We start from the raw sequence: 19,283 nt of genomic DNA on the forward strand, positions 1-19,283 counted from the left end.
AGTATTTTGATTAGTCTATTGTGTAGAGCTCAAAATAAAGATTTCAACGCAATTTGAATTACTCAAATCGAAGTTTAAACGAGGAAGATATGACTGAAGCAAGCTTAACAGAAAAATCTCGAACTGATGACGTGAGTTTTTTCTCATCAAAGTAAACCAATTGAAAGGTACCACTTGAAGCAATGGAAGATCGACACATTGTTGCTTTTGACTTTTGGATTGGTTTTAAAAAGAAAATGAGTTTAATATTATTTTATGTTTGTGTTTAATGACTAGTTTTAGACACATGGTGGACATTTGCTTTTTGTAGGATTTTAAAAGAAATTATTTTAAAAGATATATATTATTATATTATTTGATATTTATGTCCGTTGGACACATGGTGGACATTGTTTTTTGTTGAGTTTTAAAAGATATATATTATTATATTATTTTGTTTGTGTCTAACGACTAGTTGAGTTTAAAATCTCCTCCATTGATTTTTCTTTTTCAAGATCCAATGACCCAAATTAAATGTGATTTTCAACAATTTTTTTTTTCTCTATTTAAACTCATCTTATTTTCCAAATAATGACAACAATTTTTATTATTTTCAATCCTCCATAACTCAGACACCATGGTTGCTCTCTCTCCAAGCTTCGATTTTCTTCTTTTTATCTTCTTCTAGAGAGAGAGATTTTATTTTGTGAGGATTGGTTCATTAAGTGCTAAATTTGTAAATCCACTCTTTTAGAGAGTTTGTCGAGTATGCTTTGTATTTTTCTATCTAATTATAAGGGTTGCTCTTGATCCCAAAAAAAGAGTTGTTGTTACGATTTGATCCCCAACCGTGGAAATAATCATGTTTGTTCTTGCGTCCAGAAAAAGAACCTCGTACGGTTGGACTCTAAGCCGTGGAAAGAGTCAAGTTCATAATGACATACCCAAGAGGAGCTTGGGAAGTGGATGTGTTGGGTGAAAATTTATTTTTTAAATAAAAAAAGAAACAAAAGGGAACCAACCTTGTTGAGAATCCCATATTGATAAATTTTGAAAGGGGAATCTCCTTTTTGTACTCCAACCTTTCCTAACCTGCTTACACACTTGAGTAGAAACGTCTATTAAATTAATTTCTCATATTGAATTATTTTGATTGCCTTCCTCACCTTGCCATTTCAATTTTCTTTCCCTCCTTTTTGCTCTTTTCTCCTTTTCTTTTAACCAGATCTCACATAATCGAAAGACCTAACCAAAACACAAAAACCCTAATTGAAGAGAAAAAAATATACCAAATCTAGAGTCTAGACTCTGATATTAAATGATATGAAAATCCTAGAATTTGAAAAATTAGGAATCTAATTGTTGAACCTGCAATATCAAATTCTAAAGCTCCTAATCAATTTGACAACAATCTAAAGGAAATAATTGAATTTGGATTACCTTTTGATCGAAGACCATGTGGCATGAAAAACTACTTCCCTACCGATGGTTTGAACACTCCATAAGCAAGTTGATCATTCTTACCTGAATACTCAAGCATGCAACCCTAGATCAAGAATTGCAAAAAGGTTGGTGATGAATCTCTATCATCATCACAGAGGAAAATTGTCATTCCAAAAATTCAAAATTAGAACTTCCTTAAAAAACCTAATGACCATACTTTAAATAGTCTCCCAATAAAAGGAACCCTAATGCCTCATAGTAAAATAAAAAATTACTCCTACTTAACTGTCATAAAAAAAAATATATTAAAATTACATCAAAGTTATTAAGTAAAAATTAGTTAATAATTTGATACTTGGACGATTCATGTTAAATGCTCAACGGAAAAATCCTAAGCTGATGACGTGGCAGAATTTTTTCTCATCAAAGTGGATCAATTGAAATGTACCACTTGGAGCAATGGAGGAGCGACACATGGTGACTTTTGACTTTTGGATTGGTTTTAAAAAAAATGAATTTAAACAAAATGAATTTAATATTATTTTATATTTATGTCTAAGGGCTAGTTTTGGACACATGGTGTACATTTGTTTTTTGTTGGGTTTTAATAGATATATATTATTATATTATTTTGTTTGTGGTTAACGGCTAGTTGAGTTTAAAATCTCTATTCTTTTCCAAATCATGACAACAATTTTTATTATTTTCAATCCTCCACAACTCATTAAGCCACAATTGTTGCTCTCTTTCCAAGCTTCATTTTCTTTTTTAATCTTCTTCTTGAGAGAGATATTTTACGTTGTGAGAATTGATTCATTGAGTGCTAAATTTGTAAATCCACTTAGAGAGTTTATCAGGCGTGCTATTTATTTTTCCAAAGTATTGTAAGAGTTGCTCTTGATCCCCAAAATAGAGTCATTGTAATGGTTTGATCCTCAATTGTGGAAAGAATCAGATTTGTTCTTGCGCCTGAAAAAAGAATGTTATATAGTTCGACTCTAAGCCGTGGAAAGAGTCAAGTTCGTAGTGACATACCCAAGAGGAGCTTGAGAAGTAGAAGTAGGCCGGTTGTACCAAATGACTATAAAATTCTCGGTGTCAATTTATCTGTCCCTCTCCTATTTAGTTTTGCAATTAATTCATTATTATATTTTATTACTTGAAATCAAGCACAATTTTTGTTCTTGAAATTAATTGCTCATATTGGATTATTTTAATTGGTTGTTCTTGAATTTCTTATCCAGTATTAATCTTGTGATTAGAATCAAATTGGGTACTTTAAATAGTATTATTAACTTCTTGATTATTTTGGGTTGAATTTATTTTCATGAATTTATTGTTTAAATTACTTATTAGCAAACAATTTGTTAATTTATTTATTTGGTCCCCACATTAATAAAAAGTTTAATTAGTTTTAATAAACCCTATTCACCCTTTTATAGGGTTGTCTACCAATCCTACAAAAGAATTACTTACAAAAGAGTCTCTTAAGAAATTAACGATAGGTGCCCAAAAACTAGATAACGGTAAATATTTTAATGACAAAAAAGGATTAGGCTTTGTGAATAAAAACTATTCCTCTAGTTCTAAAACTACTTTTTTCAAAGCCACCTCTTGTATGTCTCAAAATGTTTTGCCTAACATACCAAATTTTGTTGAAATTAAATATGTGCCAAAGTATGAAAAAGATAGAAATATTTGTGGGAAAATCAATTCTTATGCATAATCAATTGCATGCTAGACCAAAATGTGCTCATGATGTGAACCTTGTGAATAAGCATGAAAAATCAAAGTTTGTGCCTAAAGATGTTGATAAAACTGTTGGGATAGATGTCCTAATTCTCCTGGAGCTTCATAGTTTGTAATTTATACACATTGTTATGAATAAAATAAGAGTTATTTCATTCTGGCATTTACTCATATCCAATAAACAAAGTTCCATGGTTATTGTATGTAAACTTAAGCATGTATATTAGATATACAAGTGGATCATGCCTTAAGTGATAACCTAAATAGGTTTGTAGTATAAAGATTAAAGTGGGATACCTGATTCTTGTGACACTACGGATACGGCTTGCTTTGTAGAGGTTTACAAGTGTTGTGAACTACTACAAATGGTAAATCTTGACCATTCATGTGAAGACATACGAGCGAGGGTGTCCTATACAAAGAGTTTGTATAAGACCGGACCACGAGATGACTAGTCTCTGTATATAATGCCCTTGATACTGGAGACTTACATCTCACCTAAACAACCATAAGTAACATGACCTCAATCTTGAGTGTTTTGGGAACTCCTGCCTTTGAGGGTGGTCCTTTGATTAGTATGGGTGAGAGTGGCTAGATTGCCAACTCAACATGCCTACCTTTTTTGGGGACTTGTCTAATTTGAGAGTTAGGAACTCAGTTACACAAGATGGAATATACTCCTTCCGCGAAGCAAGGGTAAGTAGATAGATTGATCCCTTAAGGGCTGATTCCGGGGCTTAAACATAGTGACCATAACTTCTCTTTGGAAGAGAAGGCTCAGTCATAGTAGGACTATGACTTATGTTCATTAAAGGAATCAGTGGTTCTTAAGAAGTTAGATGTAACTACAGGGGCATAACGGTTTGGCCCAGCTGTATTTACGAGCGATTTGTGAAGGGTTATTGCATTGTTGATTGTTAAGATGGACACATAACATATCTGTAGTAAGGAGAGTTCAGTTGTCGGTCTTTAGTAGAGTGCCTGGCAGTTAACGATGGTGGATCTCATGACTAAAGAGTTTAGTTAGTTATTCGCGTACCGTTAGAGCTTCGAGCTACAGGTCCATAAGGTCCCCTTGGTAGCTCAATGGATTCAAGTTGAGGATCAGTTCTTGGTGTTGATTTGAAATGTTCAAATTGACAAGAGGTAATTCGATTATATATGATATGATCGGCGTGATGTATGAGATACATCAAGTAGAGGGTTAATATAAATGAGACTTACATTAAGTGCCATGATTTAGAAAAAGAGCTATGGTTTATATGTTTCATGAGATGAAATATTAAAACTATAGGTTATAAATATAGTATGGTAAGTTGGTCATCATATATATTTATAATAATATTAATTATTGGATAATTATCTATTTTTCTCTAATAATCAATTGAGTGGGAGGTTATTGGTAGTTTCATGGTAACCGTGAGATAAAAGGAAAAATGTTTTCCTCAATTTAGAAGTAGTTGTATTGAGATTTCCATTCTTAGAAATTTCTCACGGAAAGTCTGTAAAGTAAACTAGATTTGTTAAACGACAGCTTCGAGAGACTAGACGATCGTGGAGTGTTTCTATACGATAGACACTCGACTGGCCGATTAGCTAAATGATCGTGCAGCTTTAGCTAAACAATCGGATAACATTTGTTAAACGATTGGGCATCGTCTATACGATAGACTTTGACATCTCCAACTTGCTCAATCATTTACACGATTGTTCTCTTCCGGTCTCATCCTCTAACCAAGTCCACATAGAGCCCACACTCTGTATTCTCACACTGAGAATACCAAGGTAGCAATTGTGGTGGTGTCATACTCAACTCGACATCATCGAGGTTTTTGGAGGCCGTTCGTGGTGTTTGTGTGGAGTCCGCTATGTTCGTGATCTTGGAGATCACGGTGTTCGAGTTTGCTGTGATTGTGCAGTGTTGTGATCGTGGTGTACGAGCGTTCAGGTGTTGTTGTCTTACTGCGAATGAGTGTTCGTGATCAAGGGTCTTGAAAATGAGTCTTCAAAGGTATGTTAATTTCTTTATTTGATCTTAGAAAAGCATGCTGTAATTTCGTGTTGTGCATAGCCTGTTGTTTCCGTTTCAGTACTGTAATTGTTAATGTTCATATACGATTGAAATTTGGAACGATCCTTCCACTACTCATGGAAATCCTCATGTCCGATTTCCTTCAATTAGTATCAGAGCCAGGTTGTTTTGATATTCCAAATTTCACTTCTATTTTGAACTTTTTTTTACAGTCGTGGTGGGTTTTCTGCATTGCGTTTAATTGTTAAATATGTTTGTGGATGGCGACGATGAACATTACAGGTTAATTGCCTCCATTTTCAAGCTTTCTTTAAATTACAAGTATTAATTTGTAAGGGCCTCTATGTTTTGGGCATAATTAACATGCTATCGAGTATGTAATTCAAAGTGTTTGAGTTAGTCGAGTTGTTCGTGATGAAGTTTTGAAGCATGGAGATACGGTTCTCAGCAAAGAAAAAGACCAAGAGTTGGTCGTGTTATGTAGCCTCAGGTAAGCAATCGTTGGAATTTAACTAAACGATCGTGTAGATTTTTCTATACAATCGTATAGTATTTACTAAACCATTATTTAGCTGGGGTAAATCACTTACTCTTTCGCGTAGCGTTGGTTGCCTGATCACAGAGACGCTGGAGGTAGACGATCGTAGTGGGAGCATATGATGCTTATCGTTTTAAAAAAGGCGCGCGCTAAACGATCATGTAGTTAGCATGCCTTATCGCATAGTCATTGACTACACGATCACGCGATATACGATATGAAGGTGCTCGCTCAACGATCGTTTAGACGATCGTGCTTCATTGTATCGTAGTTGTTTAGACGATCGTATAAGGCTTGCGTTGCAGAGCGCACTGCACAATCGCGTACATCGTGCTTCATCGCATAGTAAAAGGTACACGATCGTTGCTAAACGATCGTTTACCTCTGGAAACATAGGTAAATGATTGAGCAAAGCGTTTTTTCTTTCGTGTAGACGATCGCAGGGAGTTTTGTACACGATTAGCGGAGATGTGTTGCTTCACCCAGACAATTCAAGACCGGTTTGCTTGTTTGAATTGGAGACTCTTTGGTTTTGTAATAGTTAGCTTGTATTTTTTGAGGATTTGAGGCAATTTTTTTCCAGTTCATTAACTTTTGTTTATTATACATGTGATGTATGTGGTTTATATGGCAAAGTGTTTGACATATAGTTTGAAACCCACCTAAGGTTGTGCAATTATCCATGCATCATGTATTATAAGAGTTATAATATGGGATGAAGAAATTACATGAAACATGCACATGCATCATGAAAATATAAGAGTCAGTGAGCATATTCATGCATCATCTTTATATTATAAGCATTGTAGTATAAGGGTGAATGGAAGCATATTTTACTTGGTTTGTTGCTTATTTTAATAAGTGTTATATAAATGGTAGCAATGAATGAACAATGCATGCAACATGACACTTAGGCTGTTTATAAAAGTTATGAATGCCTCGTATGTGTCTACTTTGCGTTGTGATTGATTTTGGTTGTTTCCGTTATAAGTGTTATAAAGGAAATTAGAACTAAAATCGATAAGAAAGAGTTGCATGCGGACTTAGGGTGAAATTAAAATTGTATTAAAGGTTCATTAAGAGATCATGCGGACTTAGTGGATTGAGATAGACTTAAGTTCAAAGGTTCTAATGGGATTAGTAACCTAGCTTAATCTTTTAAATCGGTTTAATAGGATTAAATTGATTGGCATAAAAAATTAAAATTGTATTAAATTTATCTATAAGGGACCTTTTGTCTAAGACGTATTCTGTCTAGGTTGGAGTACTTAAGCTGACAGAAACAAAACACCTCTACCGGGAACCTACCTGGAAATGTGAATTAGATAGATTTTCTGCAAGCATGCGACAATTGGTCAAAGACTCCATTAAAGAATTTAATGGATGATGATCAAAAGTTGTTTCAACTATCTATGATAAAAGTTACTCTTGGGCAAACCTAAAAAGTCACTTAGTTAAAATTCTTAGCCGTGTTTTTTTCTAAGTAAACTAAACCCTAGGTTATAAAATACTCAATGGGAGGAAGAGATGTATATGATATGTCAATGATTCTACTCACGTTTCTCCTTGAATGTTCACACTGTAAGATTCATGCTTGGCCTTGTGGTGCCCTGGGAGCATCCCTTTTCGGATGGTGTTTGCATGAGTCAATATCAAGATGGACGGAGGGAGTGTTTATAGTAAGTGGGTGAAGGGTGTGTGTCAACACGTCCTACGATTTTTGTCATTGGTTCACACCACGAGATCATTCTGTACTCCCTTGTGGCACCGAACGTCCCCCTTCTGTTGGCTTTTTGGCCCTTAATCTCAATTTAATTTAATTTAATTTAATTAATTAATCAATGTTTTGATGATAACAAACTCAATTTTTAATTACTGAAAATCTTAGTGTTTTAATATATCCATAGCGTAGAGCTCGGAATAACGATTCCAAGACCTCTTGAATCACTCAAATCAGAGCTAAAATGAAGACGATATGACCGAAACAAGCCTATAGAGAAAATACCGTGGTGGATGACGTGACATAACCAGACCATCTACATGTAGACATGTGGCAGCATATTGGTTGAATGGTGGATCATTAAGAGATTAACATATGATTGACTTTTGATTTTTAGATTGATTTAAAATAAAAAAATTGAAATTAAAAAGAAATTAAAAAGGAAAATAAATTTAATATTATTTTATGTTTGTGTCTAACGGCTAGTTTTTTACACATGGTATGTTTTTTTATTTTTGGATTGACTTTAAAAAGAATGAATTTAAAAAGAAAATGAATTAAAAGGAAAACGAATTTAATATTATTTTATGTTTGTGTGTAGCGGCTAGTTTTTGACACATGATATGTTTTTTTATTTTTGGAATTAATTTTAAAAAGAAAAGGAATTTAATATTATATTTTGTTTGTATCTAACGACTAGTTTAGTTTAAAATTTCCACCATTGATTTTTCTTTTCCAAAATTCAATGGTCCAAATTAATTGTTGTTTCTAAAAAATTTTCCATCTCTATATAAACCATCTTCCTCTCCAAATTTTAAACTAACAAATTTTACATTTCATAATCCTCCAAAACTCAAAAGTTCCATTGTTGCTCTCTCTAAGTTCCCAAATTTTTTTTTCATCTTATTCTTGAGAGAGTGTTATTGTATTGTGAGGATAAACTTGTTGAGTGCTTAAACTTGTAAATCCACTATAGTGAGAGTTGTATTGTGTTCTTCAAAAATTTCAACATTTGTAACGGTTTGATCCTAAACCGTGAAAAGGATCGGGTTTGCTCTTGAACCTGTAAAAGGAGTGGTGGTGTAATGGTTGGGCTCTAATCCGTAGAAAGAGTCGGAAATATTTTATTCAAATTTCCAATAGGCGCTTGAGAAGTGGAGTAGGTCGAGTTTGACCGAACCACTATAAAAATTACGGTGTCTTCTTCTCTAACTCTTTCCTTTTTATTTTTGCAATTAATTTAAGCAATTTATTGTATGTTTTAGTTTGTTCTTATTTATTTGCTAAAATTTGATAGAATTAAATTATTAAATTTTTTGTCATCTTATTTGTTGCATAATTTGAATTTTTCTTATTATTTATAAAAAGTGTATTAATTAGTTTAATTGGGTTAATTTAGAAGAAAAAAAGTTTAATTAAACCCTATTCACCCCCCCTCTAGGGTTGCCATATCGATCCAACACCTTCGGATGGGTTTTGTGTAGTTGGACAAGATCAACTTGAACTCCAGAAATGGATAGGGTCGCTTTAGGTTATGCTCCAATCGGATTTTTCCCTTCGGATTAGATGCTTGGGGTGGATCTCTAGGGCCTAAAATGGCGTACGGGAGATTGTTAAGTAAGTTAATGATCTCTTGACCAAATCAATGATGGCTAGTCGTTATAGGAGCAAGAGTTGTTTTGGTATTAATGATTGGTTGAGAACTTCTCAATTCAGAGGAGGGATAATTGACCTCCCTTCGACAGCTTTTATCCTAGACCTTTGAAGCGTCATTGCGAAACTAGATGTCACACGGGATTCATATTAGTTTTGCTAAACATTATTGGATGTTGTATGTTTTTTCAACGGGTATTTGCTTAAACCATAACATATGTCAATGTGTTTCTGTTTTCAGCAACTCGTTAGTATTTCTGTTGAATGCCTTTAATTTGACCGATTACATAAAGTGGAAAGAGTCTTGTAAAATGTATTTCGTGGTAAACGACCTTGAATTTGTCATGGTTGAGGAATGTTCTCAAGTCCCGACCCTTGATACACCGCGAAGTGTTCGTAATGCATATGAGGTGTGGATGAAGACTAATTCATTGGCCCAACTTCACATTTTGACTAGCATACCTGATGTTTTAGCCAAAAGGGTTGAGAACATGGTCATTGCATGTGAGATCATGGACTCATTGCAAGATTTGTTTAAACATCAGTTCTTACTTTTCGAGCACAAAGGGATGGATGACAAAATAAGTAGTGTCAGTTCCCAAGTTAAACTCCAGGAAGAGGAATCAATTGTTGCTAACTCTATTGAGGTTCATAGAAGAGAAATGTTCTCTGACATGCAACTTGGAGCTTATTTAGGTTCTGATACAGATCCCACTACTCTCTAAAAGAGGAGTATGTCTAAAGATAGTAAATGTAATTTATTGGTCTTGGAGATGTGTTTGGTAGAGAATGATGATTCTGCTTGGATCCTTGATTCAGATGCTATTAATCACGTCAGTTTCTTTTACCAAGGATTTAGTTCCTGGCAAATGTTGTCACAGGGAGAGATGACTCTTCGAGTCGGCACTGGTGAGGTTGTTTCAGCTGTTGCTGTAGGTAGGCTGAAGTTATTTTTGGACAAGAAATGTTATCTGTTACTGAATAATGTTTTCGTAGTTCCTCACATCAAGAGGAATTTAATCTCGGTTTCTTGTCTCATTGAACAAGGGTATACCGTCTCCTTTTCTGAGAATAAAGTGTTTATTTTCAAGAATGGAACGGAGATTGGTTTTGGTTCGATAGAAAGTAACTTATATGTACTAAGGCCGTTAGTCATAAAAGCCTTGCTTAATAATGAAATGTTCAATACAGCGACAATAGCTAAAAGACCAAAGGTTTCTCCTAAGGAAAATGCCCATCTTTGGCATCTAAGGTTAGGTCACATCAATCTCAATAGGATCGAGTAATTGGTGAAAAGTGGACTTCTAAAGAGTTTAGAAGAAAACTCCTTGCCAGTGTGTGAATCATACCTCGAAGGCAAGATGACCAAACGACCTTTTACTGGAAAAGGTTATAGAGCCAAGGAATCCTTGGAGCTTGTACATTATGACTTTTGTAGTCCGATGAGTGTTAGGGCTTGAGGTGGGCATGAATATTTCATCTCTTTCATAGATGATTATTCAAGGTTTGGGTATCTCTACCTAATGCAACGTAAGTTTGAAGCCCTTGACAAGTTCAAGGAGTATAAGGCTGAAGTTGAAAACTTGTTAGGTAAGAAGATAAAAACACTACGATCTAATCGTGGTGGAGAGTATATGGACCTCCAATTTCAGAACTATATGATAGAACATGGGATTGCGTCCCAACTCTCGGCCCCAGGTACACCTCATTAGAATGGTGTATCAGAAAGGAGAAACAAAACCTTGTTGGACATGGTTCAGTCTATGATGAGTTATGCTCATCTTCAAGACTCGTTTTGGGGTTTTGCAGTGGAGACTGTTTACTATATTCTGAACAATGCTCCCTAAAAAATTGTTTCTGAAACATCTTTTGAGCTGTGGAGAGGCCATAAAGATAGTTTAAGCCACTTCAGGATTTGGGGGTGTCCGACACATGTGCTTGTGACTAACCCGAAGAAGTTGGAACCACGTTCGAAAGTTTGCCTCTTTGTAGGCTACCCCAAGGAAACGAGGGGTGGATACTTCTATGATCCAAGTGAGAACAAAGTATTTGTTTCTACAAATGATATCTTCTTGGAAGAAGACCACATCCGAGATCATAAGACACGAAATAAGCTCGTTTTTCGTGAGATTTCTAGTGAGACTGAGACTATTGAGGGTTCAACAAGAGTTATTGAACAGGCCGACAGATCAACAACGGTTGTTGAGAAGTCGATGCATCTAGTTAACCAGTTCAAAAGTTGAGACTGCCTCGACGTAGTGGGATGGTTATGAACCCACGTGATTGCTACATGGGTTTGACTGAAGCCCAGAACATCATTTTTAATGATGGGGTCAAAGATCCATTGTCTTTTAAGAAAGTAATAGAGGATGTTGACAAGGACGAATGGATTAAAGCCATGAACCAGAAGATGGAGTCTATGTACTTCAATAACGTCTGGGAGCTTGTGGATTTGCCTGATGGGGTAAGACCTATTGAGTGTAAGTGGATCTATAAGCAAAAGAGAGGTGTAGATGGAAAGGTGCAAACCTTTAAGACTAAACTCGTGGCAAAAGGTTATACCCAGGTTAAGGGAGTTGACTATGAAGATACTTTTTCACCTGTCGTCATGCTCAAGTCTATCAGGATACTCCTATCCATAGCCACATTTTATGATTATGAGATATGAAAAATGGACGTCAAGACTGCCTTTCTTAATGGTAATCTTGAGGAGACCATCTATATGATTCAACCAAAGGGGTTTGTAGTTCTAGATCAAGAGCAAAAAATTTGCAAGCTTAATAGGTCCATTTATGGGCTGAAACAAGTGTCTAGATCATGGAACATTAGATTTGACACTACGGTTAAGTTGTTTGGCTTTGATCAGAACTTTGATGAGCCTTGTGTTTACAAGAAGATCATCAACAGCTCAGTAGCTTTCTTGGTACTATATGTGGATGATATCTTACTCATTGGAAATGATGTAGGGTATCTGACTGACATTAAGCAATGGCTAGCTGCCCAGTTCCAAATGAAAGATTTGAGTGAGGCACAATATGTTCTAGGGATCCAGATCACTTGGGATCGTAAGAACAAAAGGTTAGCCTTGTCTCAAGTATCGTACATTGATCAAATGTTGATCAGGTATAGGATGTAGGATTCCAAGAGGGGTTTGTTACCCTTCACGCATGGAATCGTATTGTCTAAGGATCAATGTCCTAAGACACCTCAAAGGGTTGAGGAGATGAGACGGATTCCCTATGCTTTAGCTGTTGGAAGCTTAATGTATGCAATGTTGTGTACCAGACCCGACATCTGCTATGCAATAGGGATTGTCAGTCGGTATCAATCCGATCCAGGATTCGATCATTAGACAGCGGTCAAGATGATCCTCAAGTACCTTTAGAGAATAAGGGACTACATGCTCGTGTATAGAGATAATGATTTGATCCTTACAGGATACACAGACTTTGACTTTCAGACTGATAGAGATTCCCGTAAATCGACATCAGGGTCAGTGTTCACTTTGAATGGAGGGGCTATAGTGTGGCGAAGCATCAAGCAAGGATGCATCGCGGACTCCACTATGGAAGCCGAATACATAACCGCTTGTGAAGCAGCTAAGAAGGCTGTTTGGCTGAGGAAATTCCTTACAGATTTGGAAGTTATTCCAAATATGGATTTGCCTATCATTCTCTATTATGATAACAACGAGACTGTGGCAAATTCGAGGAAGCCTTAGAATAATCATCAGGGCAAGCATATGGAGTGGAAATACCACTTAATCAGGGAGATTGTGCATCGCGGTGATGTGATATTCACAAAGATTGCGTTAGAGCATAATGTTGCTGATCTCTTTACAAAGACTCTCACGGCTAAAGTGTTCGAGGGTCACTTGGAGAGTTTGGGTCTACGGGACATGCGACATCTTGTCTAGGGCAAGTGGGAGATGATACTGGGGTATGCCCTAGTTTATTGTATATTGTACATGTATTTGCCTTGTATTGTACATTAGTCTCCCGAGGCATTAGAACAAATGGAAGATTGTTGGGATTGGTGTCCTAATTCTCCCGGAGTCTCATAGTTTGTAATTTATACACATTGTTATGAATAAAATAAGAGTTATTTCATTATGGAATTTACTCATATCCAATAACCAAAACTCCATGGTTATTATTTGTAAACTTAAGCATGTATGTGAGATATACAAGTGGATCATGCTTTAAGTGATAACCTAAATAGGTCTGTAGTATAAGGATTAAGGTGGGATACCTGATCCTGGTGACACTATGGATACGACTCGCTTTGTAGAGGTTTTCAAGTGTTGTGAACTACTACAGATGGTAGATCCTGACCATTCATATGGAGACATGCGAGCGAGGGTGTCCTATACAAAGAGTTTATATAAGACCGAACCACGAGATGACTAGTCTCTGTATATAACGTCGTTGATACTAGAGATTTACATCTCACCTAAACGACCATAGGTGATATGACCTCAATCCTAAGTGTTTTGGAAACTCCTACCTTTGATGGTGGTCTTTTGATTAGTATGGATGAGAGTGGCCAGATTACCAACTCAACATGCTTACCTTTTTGGGGACTTGTCTGATTTGAGAGCTGGGAACTCAGTTACACAAGATGAAATTCACTATTTCCGTGAAACAAGAGTAAGTAGATGGATTGCTCCCTTAAGGGTTGATTCCGGGGCTTGAACATAGTGGCCACATTTTCTTTTTGGAAGAGAGGACTTAGTCATAGTAGAACTATGACTTATGTTCATTAGAGGGATCAGTGGTACTTAAGAAGTTAGATGTAACTATAGGGGCATAATGGTTATTGGTCCAGCTGTACTTACGAGCTATCTGTGAAGGGTTATCGCATTGTTGATTGGTTAAGATGGACACATAATATATCTATAGTAAAGAGAGTTCAGTTGTCGGTCTTTAGTGGAGTGTCTGGCAGTTAACGGATGGTGGATCCCGTGACTAAAGAGTTTAGTCAGTTATTCACGTACCGTTGGAACTTCGAACTACAGGTCCATAAGGTCCCCTTGGTAGCTCAATGGATTCAAGTTGAGGATCAGTTATTGGTGTTGATTTGAAATGTTCAAATTGACAAGAGGTAATTCAATTATATATGATATGATCGGTGTGATGTATGAGATACATCAAGTGGAGGGTTAATGTACATTAAGTGCCATGATTTAGAAAAATAGCTATGATTTATATGTTTCATGAGATGAAATATTAAAACTATAGGTTATAAATATAGTATGGTAAGTTGGTTATCATATATATATTTATAATAATATTAATTATTGGATAATTATCTCTTTTTCTCTAATAGCCAATTGAGTGGGAGATTATTGGTGGTTTCATGGTTACCGTGAGATAAAAGGAAAAATGTTTTCCGAAATTTAGAAGTAGTTGTATTGAGATTTCCATTCTCGGAAATTACTCATGGAAAGTCTATAAATTAAACTAGATTTGCTAAATGATAGCTTGGAGAGACTAGACGATCGTAGAGTATTTCTATATGATAGACACTCAGTTGGTCGATTAGCTAAACGACCATGCAGCTTTAGCTAAACGATCGCATAACATTTTTTAAATGAATGGGCATCGTCTATACGATAGACTTTGACATCTCCCACTTGTTCAATTGTTTACACGACTGTTCTCCTCCGGTCTTATCCTCTAACCGAGTCCACACTCTGGATCTCACACCGAGAATAACAAGGGAGCCATTGTGGTGGCGTCATACTCAACTCGACATCGTCGAGGTTTTTGGAGGCCATCCTGGTGTTCGTGTGGAGTCCACTGTGTTTGTGATCTTGGAAATCGCGGTGTTCGAGTTCGCTGTGATCGTGCAGTGTTGCGGTTGTGGTGTACGAGTGTTAGGGTGTTGCTGTATTGCTGTGAACGAGCGTTCGTGATTAAGGATGTTGAAGATGAATCTTCAAAGATATGTTAATTTCTTCCCTTTATCTTAGTAAAACATACTGTAATTTCGTGTTGTGCATAGTCTGTTGCTTCCGTTTCGGTACTGTAATTGTTAATGTTCATATACGATTGAAATTTGGAACGATCATTTCATTGCTCATGGAAATTATCATGTCCGATTTCCTTCAAAAACTTCCAATGTATGCATAGAGCTAAATTTGTATCTAACCATAAAAAAGCTAGAGATCATGAAAAACTAAAATTTGTGCCTACATGTCATTTTTGTGGAGTCAAAGGTCATATTAGACCAAATTATTTCAAATTGAAAAATGTTCATAGAAAGAATTTCTTTGAGAAAAAGATTGTGAAAAAAACAATTGGTTAAAAAGAAATCCTTATCTAATGTTACTTGTTATTCATTTGGCAAAGTTGGACATAAATTTTATACTTGTTATTTGTCAAAAATGAATCCTAGTAATGTTGGAACTAATCTTAAATGGATTCCAAAATCTTTGCTTACTAACAATGAAGGACACAAGAAATGGGTACCAAAATCGTTTGGTTGAGCTTTCTTCGTAGGTGTGGTTCAAGAAGCAAGTGATTGTATGGACTTCAAATTGGAGAATTAATTCAAATTGAAGCAACTAAAAAGTTTGCTTGAATCCAATAAAGAATATTGGATATTTGGTAACATTTATTTTTTTTATTCTTGAGATAATTATGCTTTTGGTATATTTATGGAAATTATATCTCTTGAATGATTTTGGAAAGTTTAAATTTGTTTTCTTGAATATATTGTATATAGAATTCAATGCTCATGAGAAATGATTGAATATCAATCTCTTTAGTATTTATCTATATTGCTTATTATTTGGCTTTTTGGTCAATTAGATGTTTGCTCTATCCTTGTGTTTTTCTTGAAAAATATTATGGAAAAGGATGTTGAATTTTTCAAAAGTCTTTGTTTTGATGATTAATATATGTTACTTATATTATTGGATGAAATTGACAACTGAACATGTTGTTTGGAAAAGTTGTTAATTTTTTTCCATAGGGGTAGTATTTATAGAATTGACATATTCTTGAATTCCTTTAATCTTTTTTTTTTTTTATCAAAAATCGGTGTAATGCTTTATTTTGTTGCTATTATGCTTATATTTGATTGATAATGTATTCTCTCTCTTGGCATTGAATTTTCTAAAATAGATTTGTTATTATTTAGTGTCATTATATGTTTTTCAAACAATTGGAGTTTATGTTATAACATTTGATGTTTTGGTATCTTGATTGCTTGATTTTTACTTGAATAATTTATCTCCTTGGTATTTATTGACATATTTCTTTTTATAAGGAGAGTGCACATTTTAGGGGAGTTATACAATTTTATATATGAATTTCATATTTCAATGAAATTGATTCCCATATTACTTTATTGTTGTGTGTCTCGCTTATGCTTATTGTTTATCCTTTTAGGGGGAGTAATAATCTTTGGAGTAAAATTATGTTTAAAAAATTTATTTGATATTTCTATCCTCAAGTTGATTTCTGCTAAAAATCTTTTTGTCCCTTATTAAGAGGAAGTGTTTAATTGATTTCAAAAGGAGGAGAAATTTTGTGAAATAGGTCAAAATAAAATTGGCCTAAACTTGATTGATTTTTTATGATGCCTCTAGAATTTACAAAGTTGTTGCTTGTTATATATTTTTTTAGAAGACATGTTGATAGGAGAAGAAATACAAAGTATGTGTTTATGATTTTAGGAGAAGCTTTCATGTTGTTATGTTATGTTTTCTTAATTGTCTTTTTTGATTAATTCCAAAAGGGGAAGAAGTAATAAGAAAAATGAAAGCTTGTTATTTATGAAATATACATTTTTCAAGCTAATTAAAATTATGTATGTGTGTTGATTGTGATTCAAGTTCATATTTTATATCATACACTTCTTTGAATTTTTTTTTTATTTTTTTTATAATTTGTTTGTCATCATAAAAAATGGGAGATTGTTGGTTTTTTGGCCATTAATCTCAAATTAATTAATTGTAATTAATTAATTAATGTTTTGATGATAACAAATTTGCTTTTATTCACTAACAATTTGAGTATTTTTAAGTGTCCATTGTGTAGAACTTGAAACAACGATTCCAAGAAAATTTGAACCACTCAAATTGGAGTTCAAAAGAAGAAGATATGACCGAAACAAACTTAACGAAAAAATCCTGAACTGATGACATGACAAAGTTTTCTCATCAAAGCGGACTAATTGAATGATGTCACTTGTAACCATGCAGGAGTAACACATGATGGACTTTTGATTTTTTGATTGGTTTTAGAGAGAAAATGAATTTAGTACTGTCTTATTTTTGTGTTTAACGACTAATTTTGAACATATGGTAGACATTTGTTTTTCTGATAGTTTTGAAAAGAAATTATTTTAAAAGACACATATTACTATATTATTTTTTGCATAGTTTAATGACTAGTTGAGTTTAAATCTCTACCATTTAATTTTCTTTACCAACATGCAATGTTCCAAAATAAATTTGCTTTTATTCATTAACAGTTTAAGTATTTTGAAGTCTCTATTGTGTAGAGCTTGAAACAATGATTGCAAGAAAATTTGAACCACTCAAATTGAAGTTCAAATGAAAAAGATGGGACCGAAACAAACTTAACGAAAAAATCTCAAGCTGATATCATCTCATCAAAGTGGACCAATTGAAAGATGTCACTTGAAACCACAGAGGAGTGACACATGGTGGATTTTTTTATTTTTGGATTGGTTTTAAAAAGTAAATGAATTTAATACTATTTTTTGTTTGTGTTTAATAGCTAATTTTGGACATATAGTGAGTTTTTTTTTTTTTTTTTTCTTGTTAGTTTTTAAAAGTTGCTTGTGTTTAATGGCTACTTGAGTTTAAAACTCCACGATTCAATTTTCTTTTTCTAACATGTAATGATCCAAATTAAATTTGGTTTTCACCTACCCATTTCTTTTTAAACTTTCCATCTTCTCTAAAATTAAAACAATAATATCACATATTTTTACAATCCTCCATAATTCATTAAGCCACCATTGTTGCTCTATCCCCAAGTTTCATTTTTCTTATTTTCATGCTTTTCTTAAGAGAGATATTGTTGTGAGGATTGATTCATTGAGTGCTAAATTGGTAAATCCACTCTTTTAGAGAGTTTGTTAAGTGTGCTATTTATTTTTTCAAACTTTTGTAAGGTTGACTCTTGATCTCAAAAAAAAAAAAAAATTGTCGTAATGGTTTGATCCTCAACCATGGAAAGGATTGGGATTGTTCTTGCGTCCGAAAAAAGAACGTTATGGTTCGACTCTAATTTTAAGTCGTGAAAAGAGTTAAAGACTTCTAGTGAAGTACCCAAGAGGAGCTTGGGAAAGTGGATGTAGGCTGATTGTGTCGAACCACTCTAAAATTGACAGTGTTAATTTCTTTATCTCTCCTATTTTATTTTGCAATTAATTTGTTAATATATTTTATTTGCACGAAATTAATTGCTATAAACATTAGTTGCTTGTAAAAAGTTTATTAACTTATTTAATTGTTTATTAATTGCTAGTATAAATAAATCTCATTTACCCCATCTAGGGTTGCTATATCAATCCTACAGTTAGGTTAGAATGAAAAACTTTTCCTCTCTCTACATTCTGGTTTTCTCTCTAACACTTTCTGAACTTCCAGCTTCTGTCAATGGCGATTTTGCAAGGAAATTAAAGATTCATGCGTATGCATTCAACGAAGAAGAAAAGAAGAAAAAGAGAAACACATCGAAATACATGGTTTGAGAAACAACTACATCCACAGGAAGGGTTGTTCTTTCACTCTTGAAGACTACACAAGAAAATAAGTATTTATTACTCTATAGATTTCACACTTTTTTTTTTTTATTACAGATTATGAACTCTCTCTTTTTATTTAAAACTTAGATGTATATGTATTGATTATTACAATAAGTTGTTGAGAATCTGTTTTGATAAAAGTAGTCGTGGAGCTGTTTAATAATACATAATAGAATTGTTATTAAACTTCAAGATCATAGTCAAGAGGAGTTTAACTCAACAATAATGGACATATATTCATTTTCGAAGTTTAAAAATTTCGATCACCATTCTACCTTTATTGAAAAAGAAATAGCAAGATTATAAATACCCGTAATGAATATAACTGTCAACAAGATAATACCCATTATGAATTTGAACTCTCTCCCCATCGTTATTAT

This window comes from Benincasa hispida, chromosome 3 (genome assembly GCF_027475165.1).
Source record: "Benincasa hispida cultivar pf3 chromosome 3, pf3_genome.v1.1, whole genome shotgun sequence".
Classification (NCBI taxonomy): domain Eukaryota; kingdom Viridiplantae; phylum Streptophyta; class Magnoliopsida; order Cucurbitales; family Cucurbitaceae; genus Benincasa; species Benincasa hispida.